Here is a 14,917-nt window from a genome sequence, read left to right as displayed (position 1 = left end):
CAAATCTCAAATTGTGGAGTACAGAGGCAAATAAATAAATGATGGGTCTTTGTCCCAAACATTATGGGAACAGGCCCTTCGGCCCAACTCGCCCACACTGACCAACATGTCCCAGCTACACTAGTCCCACCTACCTGCATTTGGTCCACATTCCTCCAAACTTGTCCTATCTATGTACCTGTCTAACTGTTCCTTAAACATTGGAATAGTCCCAGCTTCAACAACCGCCTCTGGCAGCTTGTTCCACACACCCACCACCCTTTGTGTGAAAAAGTTACCCCTTAGATTCGTATTAAATCTTTTCCCCTTCACTTTGAACCTCTGTCCTCTCGTCCTCGATTCCACTACTCTGGGCAAAAGATTGGCAAGAAGAGGGCTATAAGCTCCGACCGCTGGTCCTGCAGTCTGCGGTGCTTCTGGCTGCGGCGCAACGTGGACTTTAAATCTTCGACCGCCGGCCTGCGGCCTACACCATCTTGAAGCCGCGGTCTCCGGTAGGGAGGCATCGATTCAGGACTTACCTTGTCTGGACATCTGGACGCCCGCAGCAACGGCTGCTGAGGTTTGAGGTCCCGACCACGGGGGGAAATGGAGGGGGACTGGCCAATTTTGTGCCTTCCACCACAGTGATGAATCCTGTGGTGGATGTTTGTGTTACATTTTTATTGTGTATTGTGTGTTCTTTTTTTATTGTACCGCTGCTGGCAAATTCATTTCACTTGCACTTTATGTGCAAGTGACGAATAAAACTTGACTTGACTTGACTTGAGATTCTGTGCATCTACCCAATCTATTCTTTTCATGATTCTATACACCTCTATAAGATCAATATACTTCACCAATATACTTTATCTAAACTTTTCTCATTTGCCTTCCTTTGGCCCATATCCCTCTAAACCTTTCATATCCATATACTTGTCCAAGTGTTTTTCAAGTACCTCCTCTAGCGGCTTATTCAACATATCTGCCATCCACTGTGTGAAAAGATTACCCCTCAGATTCCTCTTAAATCTTTCCCTTCTCGCCACTTATACTTGATTCCCTGACCCTGGGGAAAAGACTGCATTACGAAAGATGCTATAAGAAGGATGTCATTAAGCTGTAAAGAATGCAGAGATGATTTATGAGGTTGCCAGGACTCAGAGGCCTGAGCTGTAAGAAGAGATTGGCCATACTGAGAATTCATAAGTTGGAGTGCAGGAAGTCAAGTGGTGATCTTATAGAGGTGTATAAAATCATGAGGGGAAGTTATAGGGTCAGTTATCCAGAGTAGGAAACCAGGAATCAGACGACATAGGTTTAAGGTGAAGTGGGGATAGATTTAATAGAAACCTGAGGGGCAACTTTTTCCACACAGAGGGTGATAGGTATATTACATGAGCTTCTAGAGGGGACAGTTGAGGCAGGTAATCTAACAGTATTTAAAAGACACTTGGACATGGATAGGAAAAGTTTAGAGGGAAATGGACCAAATGAGGGCAAATGGGACTAACTTAGATGTGGTCAGTATGAAGAACTTGGGCCGAAGGGTCTGTTTATGTGCAGAATGACTGTGATTCTATTCACACCTTCTATTCCCCTCATGATCTTATACACGGTTATAAGATTACCCCTCATCCTCCTGAGCTGCAAAGAATAATGTCCTACCTAGCCTGTCCAAACTCTCCCTGCAGCTCAGGCCCTAGAGTCTTCAACAAATGTACTGATTATGCTCCTTCATTCTTAACCAGGACACTCAACTCACATAAAAGACAAACCTCACAGGTCCCAGCACCAATGTTTAGGGTACACCACTGATTACAGGCTGAAGACGGGTCTCCACCCGAAACATCACCCATCCCTTCCCTCCAGAGATGCTGCTTGAAGTCAGAAACACCCATCCGCCGTGACCCTCTGCCTCCGAAGCCCATTTTACATCCACTTTGCAACCCTGCATCAAATCCTTCTTGGGATGTGGCACCTTGTTTAGTTTAGATTAGTTGAGAGATAAGGTGCAGAAACAGGCCCTTTGCCTAGCCAAGTCTGCTCTGACCAACCGACACTAACACTGTCCTACACACACTAAGGACAATTTACAATTTTTACCAAGCCACTTGATCTACAAAACTGTACGTCTTTCGAGTGTTGGGGGAAACCAGAGCACCCGGAGAAAACCCATGTGGTCCGAGGGAGAATGTAAAAACTCTGTACAGACAGCACCAATAGTCAGGATCGAACCTGGGTTTCTGGCGCTGTGAGGAAGCAACTCAACTGCTACGCCACCGTGCCGACGGTAAAAGCCTTACTGAAGAATATATAGACAACATCGACCTGTCGGGTCCATTTTTTAATTTATCTCATCATAAAACTCAATTAAATGCGAGTCATCTGCACAAAATCACATTCTTCTTCGAGTCAGTCCCACCTGCCTTTCATACATCCTGTCCCTCACACTCTATCAAACAACCTCCCTGCCACTGATAGGGTCACTGTTCTGCCCTTTGGCCACTGCCCTTTCTGTGCAAGGGGACAAAATGAACCACTTCACCTCACCCTCGACCGTGAAGATGTATATCTCCACCAGTCATAAATTCATAAGTGATAGGAGCAGAATTAAGCCAATCAAGTCTGCAATATACATCAATGATTTAGATGAAGGGATTCAAAGTAACATTAGCAAATTTTCAAATGACACAAAGCTGGGTGGCAGTGTGAACTGTGATGAGGATGCCATGAGAATGCAGGGTGACTTGGACAGGTTGGGTGAGTGGGCAGATAATAATAATAATAATAATAATAATATATTTTATTGTCATTGCACGTCAGTGCAACGAGATTTAGTATGCAGCTCCAACCGATGTAAAAGAAAAGTAAAATAAATAAATAAGCTGTGTGTCATGACCATCCGAGGGAGACAGTCCAGGGGGGATGGGGGGCACTCAGCAGGGCCGGTTCAGAGCCGCTATAGCTCTTGGAATAAAGCTGGCAGATGCAGTTTAATGTGGATAAATGTGAGGTTATCCACTTTGGTAGCAAATACAGGAAGGCAGATTATTATCTAAATGGTGTCAAGTTGGGAAAAGAGGAAGTACAATGGGATCTGGGGGGTCCTTGTACATCAGTCTATGAAAGTAAGCATGCAGGTACAACAGGCAGTGAAGAAAGCTAATGGCATGTAGGCCTTCATAACAAGAGGAGTTGAGTATAGGAGCTAAGAGGTCTTTCTGCAGTTGTACAGGGTCCTAGTGAGACCACACCTGGAGTATTGTGTGCAGTTTTGGTCCCCTAATTTGAGGAAGGGCATTCTTGCTATTGAGGGAGTGCAGCATTGGATTACAAGGTTAATTCCCGGGATGGCGGGACTGTCATATGCTGAGAGAATAGAATGGCTGGACTTGTATATTCTGGAATTTAGAAGGATGAGAGGTGATCTTATTGAAACATATAAGATTATTAAGGGTTTGGACACGGTTGAGGCAGGAAACATGTTCCCGATGTCAGGGGAGTCCAGCACCAGGGGCCACAGTTTAAGAATAAGGGGTAAGCCATTTAGAATGGAGATGGGGAAACACTTTTTCACACAGAGAGTTATGAGTCTCAGAAGACAGTGGAGGCTGGCTCTCTGGATACTTTCAAGAGAGAGCTAGATAGGGATCTTAAAGATAGCGGAGTCAGGGGATATGGGGAGAAGGCAGGAACGGGTACTGATTGGGGATGATCAGCCATGATCATGTTGAATGGCGGTGCTGGCTCAAAGGGCCGAATGGTCTAACCCTGCCCCTATTGTCTATTGCCATTCAGTCACGGCTGATCTATCTTTCCTTCTCAACCGCATTCTCCTGCCTTCTCCCCGTAACCCCTGACACCCGTACTAATCAACTAACAATCTCCAACTTTAAAATATCTATTGACCTGGTCTCCATAGCCGTCTGTGGCAATAAATCCATCAGATTCACCATCCAGTAATCTCATCCCTTGCTTCCCTTGGTATCCCAGGGATAGATCGTCTGAGGCACCCAACGTGGTCCAATATTTTTTGCGCCTCTTCCTTCCTGATACAGACATGCTGCAGAATATCAGCAATATTCGCTTAGCCCTGCCGTCTCCGTACCAGTGTCCCCGGTGTGTATGGAGAATATTCTGTCACAGCTCACCCACTTCTCCTGGCTCCAAACATTGATCGTCCCTGAGGAGACCTCCTCGTTCCTGCCCTCCACTCTCTCCACATTCAGAACCCCACATTCACATAGTCATATACATTCATTTTTAGTTTAGTATAGATACAGCGTAGAAGCAGGCCCTTCGGCCCACCGAATCTGCACCGACCAGCAATCTGCCACATTAATGCTATCCTACACACACTAGGGACAATTTACATTTAAACCAATCCAATTAATCGACAGACGTCTTTGGAGTGTGGGAGGGAACCGAAGTTCTCGGAGAAAACTCATCACGGGTCACATGGAGAACGTGCAAACTCCGTACAGACCCGGACAAGCACCGGTAGTCAGGATCAAACCCGGGTCCCCAGTGCTTTAGGGCAGCAACTCTACCGCTGCACCACCGTGCCGCCTCCAATTGTGTAAATGCACGCCCAGCATCAATACCTGTGACACCACTCTGTGCATGTTGCCAACCAGGAAACCTATTTACGATCATTTCCCATTTCCTGTTTACTAGATAATATGTTGCTTCCTGTACATTTTTATTTGTTACAATTAGTTTTGATGCCGCATCTGAGCAAATTGCTTCTGAAATCAAACTGGTTCCCCTTTAAGCTTATTGTGATCCTTCAAAGAGCTCCAATAACTAATTAACCACAGCTGTCAGCAATTACTGCTTTCCTGTACTTCCTGTAAAGAAAATATTTATTTAATTGCTTTGGCATTTCCCTTTTCGATGATAGAATATAAAATGATGAGAGGGGGGGGGGGGGGGGGCATAGATAGGATAGACAGTCAGAACCTTATCCCCCAGTGGAAATGTCAAAAGCTATATAGTGAAGCTTTAAGGTGAGATGGGCAAAGTTTAAAGGAGATGTGCGGGGCTATTTTCTTCAGAGCAGGGTACCTGTAATGTGCTGCAGGGAAGGTGGTGGGGCAGGTAAGTCAGTGGCATTTAAGAAGCTTTTAGATAGGTACATGGATATGACGGAAAAAGAGGGATATGCATGATGTGCCAGGAGAGGAGATTAGTTTAACTTGGCATCATGCTCAGCACACACAATGTGGATTGAAGGGCCTGACCTGTGCTGCATTGTTCTATTTTCTAATCCAGAGACTAAGGTTAAATTGGAAGGATGGAGACATCCACAGTTCCACAGTTTAGGAATGGGGGTCGGCCATTTATAACGGAGATGAGGAAAAACCTTTTCACCCAGAGTTATGAATGTGTGGAATGCTCTGCCTCAGAGGGCCGTGGAGGCCAATTCTCTGGATGCTTTCAAGAGAGGGTTAAAGATAGCGGAGTCAGGGGTTAAGGAGAGAAGGCAGGAATGGTGTACTGTCAGCCATGATCACAGTGAATGGCGGTGCTGGCTCGAAGGGCTAAATGGCCTACTACTGCACCTATTGTCTATTGTCTATTGACTACTGTAAATCTGATTAGTTACTGAGCTTGTACCATATACAACAACTGCAAAACCAGTTGGATTTTTGTAAAGATTCACCAGTTCTGTTGATGCCGCTGTGTAGTTTGTGAATCTCCATCCATTCCACATAACCATATAACCATATAATGGTTCCACATCCCCATCCATTCCATATAACCATATAACCATATAATGGTTCCACATCTCCATCCATTCCACATTGCTACTATTGCCGTCTGGAAAACATAGAAGAGTTTGGGGTTTTGGTGCTGCACAACTTGATGAATTTGTGACTCTGTGATCAGTAGCAGTATTAGTAACGTCAGATGTAACCTCTCCAACAACGGAAGCAACAGGTACCAAGTCACCAACCCAACCTACCAAACACAACTAATCTCAAAGAGGAAAGACACAAATTGCTGGAGTAACTCAGTGGGTCAGGCAGCATCCTTGGAGGACATGAATAGGTGTCGTTTTGAGTCAGGAACCCTCTTCAGATTGTTTGCAGAAATCTGAAGTTGATTAGAGGCTGAACAAGTGTCCTGAAATGTCAGGGATGTTCACACTGAAGATAGACACAAAATCCTGGAGTAACTCAGTGAGACATTTCTGAATGGAAGGAATGGGTGACGTTTTGGGTCAAGACCCTTCTTCAGAGATGTCACTTAACTTGCTGAGTCACACTAAATTACACTGTCTTTCCTTGCTTCTAAATCTCGATGAGGATGGCTTATTGTTGTTGGCCATAACTGGAACTAATCTGTACCTAAAGAAACTGTGCTGTGAATTCAAGCTTCTCTGATACACTTGTTATTTATACAGGGCATGTGGGCTTCCCAGACTGAGCCAGCATTTCATTGCCCATTCCCAAATGGGTGGCAAAGTGGTGCAGCGGTAGAGTTGCTGCCTTACAGCACCAGATACTGGGTTCCATCCTGACTATGGGTGCTGTCTTTATGGAGTTTGTATGTTCTCCCTGTGACTGCCTGTTTTTTCTGAGTGCTCCGGTTTCCTCCCACAGTCCAAAGACATACAGATTTGTAGGTTAATTAGTTTTGGAAAAATTGTAAATGACCCCTAGTGTGTAGGATAGTACTAATGTGTGGGGATTGCTAGTCGGTGTGGACTTGGTGGGCCGAAAGGCCTGTTTCTGCGCCGTACCTCAACGTCAAGGTGGTGGTGGTGGTGTCTGTCTCAGGGTTTGCTGGATCTTGGTGGCTGGTGGTGATATTCACTTCTTGTTTATTATTTTAAGTCTAAAGGGCTTGGAAAAGGTGGTGGGAAGTGTTGCTTCTTTAGGTATGTGAAAGGAAAAAAATAGTTAAGACCAAAGTTGGACCCTTGAAGACTGAAAAAAGTGAATTTATTATGGGGAACAAGGAAATGGTAGATGAGTTGAACAGGTACTTTTGATCTGTCTTCACTAATGAGGACACAAACAATCTTCCTGATGTACTAGTGGCCAGAGGATCTGGGGTGACAGAAGAACTGAAGGAAATCCACATGAGGGAGGAAATGGTGTTGGGTAGACTGATGGGACTGAAGGCTGATAAATCCCCAGAGCCTGATGGTCTGCATCCCGGGGTACTCAAGGAGGTGGCTCTAGAAATCGTGGATGCATTGGTGATCATTTTCCAATGTTTTATAGATTCAGGGTCAGTTCCTGTGGATTGGAGGGTGGCTAATGTTATCCCACTTTTTCAGAAAGGCAGGAGAGAGAAAACGGGGAATTATAGACCAGTTAGCTTGACATCGGTGGTGGGGAAGATGCTGGAGTCAATTATAAAAGATTAAATAGCCACACATTTGGATAGCAGTAACAGGATCGGTCTGAGTCATCATGGATTTACGAAGGGGAAATCATGCTTGACTAATCATCTGGAATTTTTGAGGATGTAACTAGGAAAATGGACAAGGGAGAGCCAGTGGATGTAGTGTACCTGAACTTTCAGAAAGCATTTGATAAGGTCCCACATAGGAGATTAGTGGGCAAAATTATGGCACATGGTATTGGGAGGAGAGTGCTGACATGGATAGAAAATTGGTTGGCAGACAGGAAACAAAGAGTAGGGATTAACGGGTCCCTTTCAGAATGGCAGGCAGTGACTAGTGGGGTTCCGCAAGGCTCAGAGCTGGGACAGCTATTTACAATATACATCAATGATTTAGATGAAGGGATTCAAAGTAACATTAGCAAATTTGCAGATGACACAAAGCTGGGTAGCAGTGTGAACTGTGAGGAGGATGCTATGAGAATGCAGGGTGACTTGGACAGGTTGGGTGAGTGGGCAGATGCATGGCAGATGCAGTTTAATGTGGATAAATGTGAGGTTATCCACTGTGGTAGCAAATACAAGAAGGCAGATTATTATCTAAATGGCGTCAAGTTGGGAAAAGGGGAAGTACAACGGGATCTGGGGGTCCTTGTTCATCAGTCACTGAGAGTAAGCATGCAGGTACAGCAGACAGCGAATGGCATGTTGGCCTTCATAACAAGAGGAGTTGAGTATAGGAGCAATGAGGTCCGTCAGCAGTTGTACAGGGCCCTAGTGAGACCACACCTGGAGTATTGTGCTCAGTTTTGGTCCCCTAATTTGAGGAAGGACATTCTTGCTATTGAGGGAGTACAGTGTATGTTTACAAGGTTAAAGAATGACGGGACAGACATATGCTGAGAGAATGGAGTGGCTGGGGTTGTACACTCTGGAATTTAGAAGGATGAGAGAGGATCTTATCGAAACATATAAGATTATTAAGGCTTTGGACACGCTAGAGGCAGGAAACATGTTCCCGATGTTCAGAGAGTCCAGAACCAGGGGCCACTGTTTAAGAATAAGTGGTAAGCCATTTAGAATGGAGATGAGGTAACAAATTTTCACACAGAGAGTTATGAGCTTGTGGAATTCTCTGCCCCAGAGGCCGGCTCTCTGGATATTTTCAAGAGAGAGCTAGATAGGGCTCTTAAAAATAGTGGAGTCAGGAGATATGGGGAGAAGGCAGGAACGGGGTACTGATTGGGAATGATCAGCTATGATCACATTGAATGGTGGTGCTGGCTCGAAGGGCCGAATGGCCTGCTCCTGCACATATTGTTTATTGTGTATTGTCCTGGAGATGTGAATATGCTCAGTGGTGTTAGGGAGGGAGCTCCAGCACTTTGATTCAGTGAGAGTGAAGGCAGCTTAGGATGGTGAGTGGCTTAGAGGACAACTTCCAGGTGGTATTGTCTCCATGCTGCCCCTGCCCTCCGAGCTGCTGGAGGTGTAGGAAGGAACTGTAGATGCTGGTTTAAACTGAAGATAGACACAAAAAGCTGGTGTAACTCAGCGGGTCGGACAGCATCTCTGGAGAAAAGGAATAAGTGACGTTTTGGGTCAAGACCCTTCTTCAGTAGAGGTGATGCATTTAGAAGGTGCTGGCTAAGAAGTGTTGCAGAGTTGCTGCAGTGCATCTTGTAGATGGTACATACTGCAGTGCAGTGGGTCAGTGGTGGATTGAGCAAATGGTGGTGAATGGGGTGACAATTGAATCAGCTGCTATGTCCTGAGTTCCAGGAACTCTGTTGAAGACAAATACATTCTATTACACGCCTGCATCAAGCCCTGTCGAAGGTGGATCGACTTTGAGGAGTTACAATCCACGGTTTTAGGATGTTTCCCCAGGAGGTCTCAGTCTGAGTTGCCGAGGCATCCAGGGTATGGATTGCTCACATCTCCTATATATAGATATGAATTCACCACCTACATCTCAGACTTCAGATATATTCCGGACACAGATTTCGGATGACTCTGCAATTGTGGGCTGCATCAGTGAGGGGAGGGGAGTTGAATACAGTGGTGTTGTCAATGACTTTGTTGAGTGGTGTGGGCTGAATCACCTGCAGCTCAACACAAACAAGACTAAGGAGTTGGTGGTGGACTTTAGGAGGAGAGGAACACCCCTGTTCCTCTCCATTAATGGTGTGGATGTGAAGTTTACCAGGGAGTACAAATACCTTGGAGTGTACCTGGACAGTAAACTGGACTGGTCCAGGAACACTGAGGCCCTGTACAAGAAGGCTGTACATTTTTGAGAAGGCTCCAATCCTTCAATGTCTGCAGTGAGATGCTGCAGATGTTCTACCAATCAATGGTAGACAGTGCCATCTTCGTCACTGCCGTGTGCTGGGGCAGCAGGGTGAATGCCGCGGACTCCAACAGGATCAACAAGCTCATCAGGAAGGCCGGCTCTGTCCTGGGGGCGGAGTTGGATTCATGGGAGGTTGGTTGGAGTGGAGGATGCTCCTCAAACTGCAGAGCAGCTTGGACAATACAGCTCACCCCCTCCGTGACACACTGGTCAGTCAACCTGAGGAGCATCTTCAGCAACAGGCTGGTTCCACCAAGATGCAACACAGAACACCACAGGAGAAACTCCTCCCCCTACTGTCCTGGGGTAGGCTGGCTCACCCCCCTCCCCCCTTCATTCAGATGTGAAACAGTTGAAGGCTCCCACCAAAAGCTTTGCAGAAACTGGTAATAAAACCTTCCGCTGCAACCACAGGAGATGCAACACCTGCCCCTGTATCTCCTCCCTCGACTCTGTCCAGGGACCTCAACAGTCCCTCCAGGTTAGGCAGAGCTTCACTAGCACCTCCTCCAACCTCATCTACTGTATTATTTGTTCAGGATGTGGACTCTTATACATCGGTGAGAACAAACGTAAAGTGGACGATCGTTTCGCGGAAGACCTTCATTCAGTCCACCTGGACCTACCTGATCTCTCGGTTGCCAAACACTTTAATTCCCCTTCCCATTCCCACACTGACCTTTCTGTCCTAGGCCTCCATTGTCGGAGTGAGGCCAAACGCAAAATGGCGGAACAGTATTGGGCTGCTTACAACCCACTGGTATGAATATTGATTTCTCTAACTTCAAGTTGAGTCTCATTATCTGTACTCGTTCTCACCTAACAAACAGCTAATCTTTCATTCATTTACCTATATCTCTCTACATCACCATCTATATCTCCCGTTTCCATATTCCCCTAACTCTGTCTGAAGATGGCTCCACCCAAAACGTCACCTATTCCATTTCTCCACAGATGCTGTCTGACCCGCTGAGTTACTCCAGCTTTTTGTGTCTATCTTGGAGCGTTAGAGCTAGACAGCTTGGAAACAGACCCTAACCGAGCTCGACCCACTTCCCTGCATCCGGCCCATATTCACTTCCCTATCCGTACACTGGCATCCTCAGAAATCCTCGTAAATCTATTTTTACACCCTCTCCAGTTTAATGACATCTTTCAAATAGCGGAGTGAACAGAACTGGACACCATATTCCTAATATTGCCTTCCCAACATCTAGTACAGATGTAACATGATGTCCCGAACCCTACACTCAATACACTGACAGTTGAAGCCAAGCGTGCCAAATGTCTTCATCACCACCATGTACCTCGTTGCCACTTTCATGGAATTATATACATCACACCTCGATCTCTCTGTTCTACAACATCCCCCAGGGCCCGACCTATTACGCTGGAAGTCCTGCCCTGGTGTGTCTTACCACATAGCAACATCACACCATTTATCTGAAGTAAACCTCATCTGTTATTGCTCTGTTCCTTGGCCCACTTTATCAAGTTGTATCAAATAAATCCTGTTGTAATTATAGATACCTTTTCTTCACAGCCTAGTGTACCACCATGTTACCCACAGACCTGCCAACCTTGTCACCTACACTCACATATGTTTGAAGGAAGTCGAGACGGAAAGTTAAGAACGAAAGCAGAAGGACAAACAAGGGCAGGAGGGAGGACAGGCAGGTAATATTTACGGAAATCCAAAGTTTTATAAGTACATTAAGGGAAAGAGAGTGACGAGAGAGAGAGAGGGAGAGAAAGAGAGGGAGAAAGAGCTACAAGGGAGCTGTCCCCCTTAACATCGGGGACCTGGGGTGGAGAGTGTTGCACAGACCGGTGGCGTGTAATAAACTTGAGTCGGTTCACGGGCCCGTCCGTCGCATGTATTTTCTGCGGTGAGGAGGAGACCGTGTTCCACACGTATATATGGAGTGTGAGAGGTTACTGCCCCTGTACCAATATCTGAAGGGGTTGTTCCTCAAGTTCTGGTTGCATTTTAGTCCCATGATTCTAGTGTTTGGACACTAGGCAGAGAGTGAGGAGAGTTGATCGGGGAGTGGGACTTCCCTGTCGGTTTGCTCCTGGGCCTGGCTAAGATGGCCATTCACGGGTCCAGGCAACGGGCGGTCGATGGTCAGGCTAGAGTCGGATGCCTGCCCCTCTACCGGGCCGACGTCCGTGCTCGCTTGTCCCTGGAGAGGGAACACACGGTGTCCACGGGGACTCTTGATGCCGTCTGTGGGTGGTGGTCACCACGTGGGGTTGAGAGTATCGTAAACAATGAATCCATCATTGTACTATAATGATTATTTGTTATACTGTATTTCTCATTATGTTTTGATGTGATGTATCGTGTGATTGTGTCGAATAAAGTTTTGAAAAAAGATTGAGAGAGAGAGAGAGAGAGAGCGAACAGGGCTGTCAGAAACCAAAATGGCCATCTCTGTGTGGAGTTGCAGGAGATAGGCAAGGTCCTCATGAACAATTCTCCTCTGTTTTTACTGCGGACAAAGACATAAAGACAAGGGATCTTGGGACAGTTAATGGCAGTGTCTTGAGGACAGACAGTATTACGGACATGGAGGTACTGCGTATGTAGGTAGACAAATCTCGTGGGCCTGATTATATATATGCGAGGCCAAAGCTAGAAAAGCCCCAGCTGAGATGTATGAATCATCATTAGATGTGGGTGAGGTGCCAGAAATTTGGAGGGTGGCTAAAGTTCAGCCTCTATTTACTATAGTTCAGTGAGCCTAACATCTCTAGCAGGCAGTTCACTGGAGATTACTCTGATGGATATATACACTTAGATAAACGGGAGTTGGCCTGGTTTTGTACAAATCATGTCTCACGAAACTGATAAAAGATGTAACCTAAAAGGTTGATAAGGACAGAGACGTAGCTGGATTTCAGCAAAGCATTTGATGAGGTTCCACATGGTAGGCTGCTCTGGAAGGTTAGATTGCACGGGATCTAGGGAGAGTGAGCTGACTGAATCAAAAATTGGCATAGCGGAAGGAAGCAGAGGGTGATGGTGGAGGGTTACTGTTTGGACTGGAGGCCTGTGACTAGTGGTGTGCCCCAGGGTTTAGTGCTGGGCCCATTGCTGTTTGTGGTTTATATCACCATTATATCAACCATTGCATGAGAATGTGCAAGACATGATCAGTATGTTTGCAGATGACACTAAAGTACTATTGTAGATGGTTATCAAAAATTACAGCAGGATCTTGATCAATTGGACAAGTGGGCTGAGTGATGGTGAATGGAATTTATACAGATAAGTGCAAGGTGCTGCATTTTGGGAAGTCACCTTGACAGTGAAGGGCAGGGCCCTGGGGAGAGTTGTAGAACTGGTGGATCTAGAGTGCAGGTGCATAGTCCCGTGAAAGTGGCATCACAGGGTGGGCAAGAAGTGTCCTTCATTACCACTGCACGATGGCAGCCTCGCCAACAGTCTGTCTTTCTGTAATTTTTTTGTTATTTGTAGTGTGTTTTAAAAGTTTGTATTAATGTTCTCTGGTTTGTTTTATGTTGGGGTGAGGGGTGGGGGAGGGGAAACTTTATTCAATCTCTTACCTGGCCAGAGATGCGATTATTTTCCAGATCGTATCTCCGGTCGCTCTGCAGCCTAACATCATGGAGCTGGAGACCTTGCACGGGACTGACTTTGAGCCGTGGACTTACCATCGCAGCCGATCCCTGCCTGAGATCGACACTCCAATCGCGGCCTGCGGATTTCACCATGGAGGAGCTCGCAGTCCCGGGTAGAAACCGATGTTGGGAAGCTCCAGTCGCAGAAGGTTCGACCAGCCCCGACCCGGGGTCAATCATTCGGCGCTCCCCCCCCAAATGCAGAGCTTGATTACCCCGACGCAGAGGGCCCAACCGCACACTACAGGAGCCAAGATCACCCCGTCAACGTGGGGCTCGAGGTCCCCGACCATGGGAGAACAAAGAAGGGAAGAGATTTAACTTTTTTTTCCGTCTTCCATCACAGTGAGGAATGTGGAGGAGTCCCTGTGGTGGATGTTTATGTTAAAATGTATTTTGTGTGTCCTGTTACCTTTTATCAGTATGACTGCACGGCAAATCAAATTCCTCGGATATTGCAAAACATACTTGGCTAATAAAGCATAATTAGGATGATTATGATTATGATTAGAGTGAGATAAAGCATACATTGGGATGTTATATTACAGTTATACATTGGTGAGGCCAGATATGGAGTACTGTGTTCAGTTGTGATCACCCTCTTATAGGAAAGCTGGAAAGAGTACAAAGGATATTTATAAGGATGCTGACAGGGCTTAAGGCCCTGAGCGATAGAGAGGTTGAGCACGTTATTCCTTGGAGCATAGGAGGATGAGAGGTTATATAGGATCATGAGGGGAATAGATAGAGTCTTTTATTCACAGTAAAAGGGGCATCACGATGGCACGGCGGTAGAGCTGCTGCCTTACAGCGCCAGAGACTCGGGTTCCATCCTGACTTACGGCTAGCGGAATCAAGGGGTATTGGGAGAAGGCAGGAATGGGATACTGATTGTGGCTGGTCAGCCGTGATCACTACTCCTGTACCTATTGTCTATTGCAAATGCACTAGATCCTATCTGTCAGAATGTCCTACAATCACTTTCCCACCACTGATGTATTACCAGACTGTAGTTCCCTGACCTACCTGATCACTGGACACGTTTGGAGGGATATGGACCAAACGTGGGCAGGTGGGACATGTTGGGCCGAAGGGCCTGTTTCCACGCTGTATCACTCTATAACTGGATGACTATGACCTTTTTTTGAAGCCTTCCTGAAATCAATTACTGATGTAGGGGAAGTCCAGAACAAGGGGTCACAGTTCAAGGATAAGGGGGAAGTCTTTTGGGACCGAGATGAGAAGATCATTTTTCACACAAAGAGTGGTGAATCTCTGGAACTCTCTGCCACAGAAGGTAGTTGAGACCAGTTCATTGGCTATATTTAAGAGGGAGTTAGATGTTACCCTTGTGGCTAAAGGGATCAGAGGGTGTGGAGAGAAGGCAGGTACAGGATACTGAGTTGGATGATCACCTATGATCAAATTGAATGGCGGTGCAGGCTCGAAGGGCAGAATGGCCTACTCCTGCACCTAATTTCTATGTTTCTATGAAGGCATATCATGAGCCTCCCTCCCTCCAGACGCCCGGCACTTCACCCGTGGCTAATTGTGATACAACTATCTCCACCA

Source organism: Leucoraja erinacea, chromosome 36, assembly GCF_028641065.1.
Source record: "Leucoraja erinacea ecotype New England chromosome 36, Leri_hhj_1, whole genome shotgun sequence".
NCBI classification, from domain to species: Eukaryota; Metazoa; Chordata; class Chondrichthyes; order Rajiformes; family Rajidae; genus Leucoraja; species Leucoraja erinaceus.
This window is presented reverse-complemented; position numbering follows the sequence as displayed.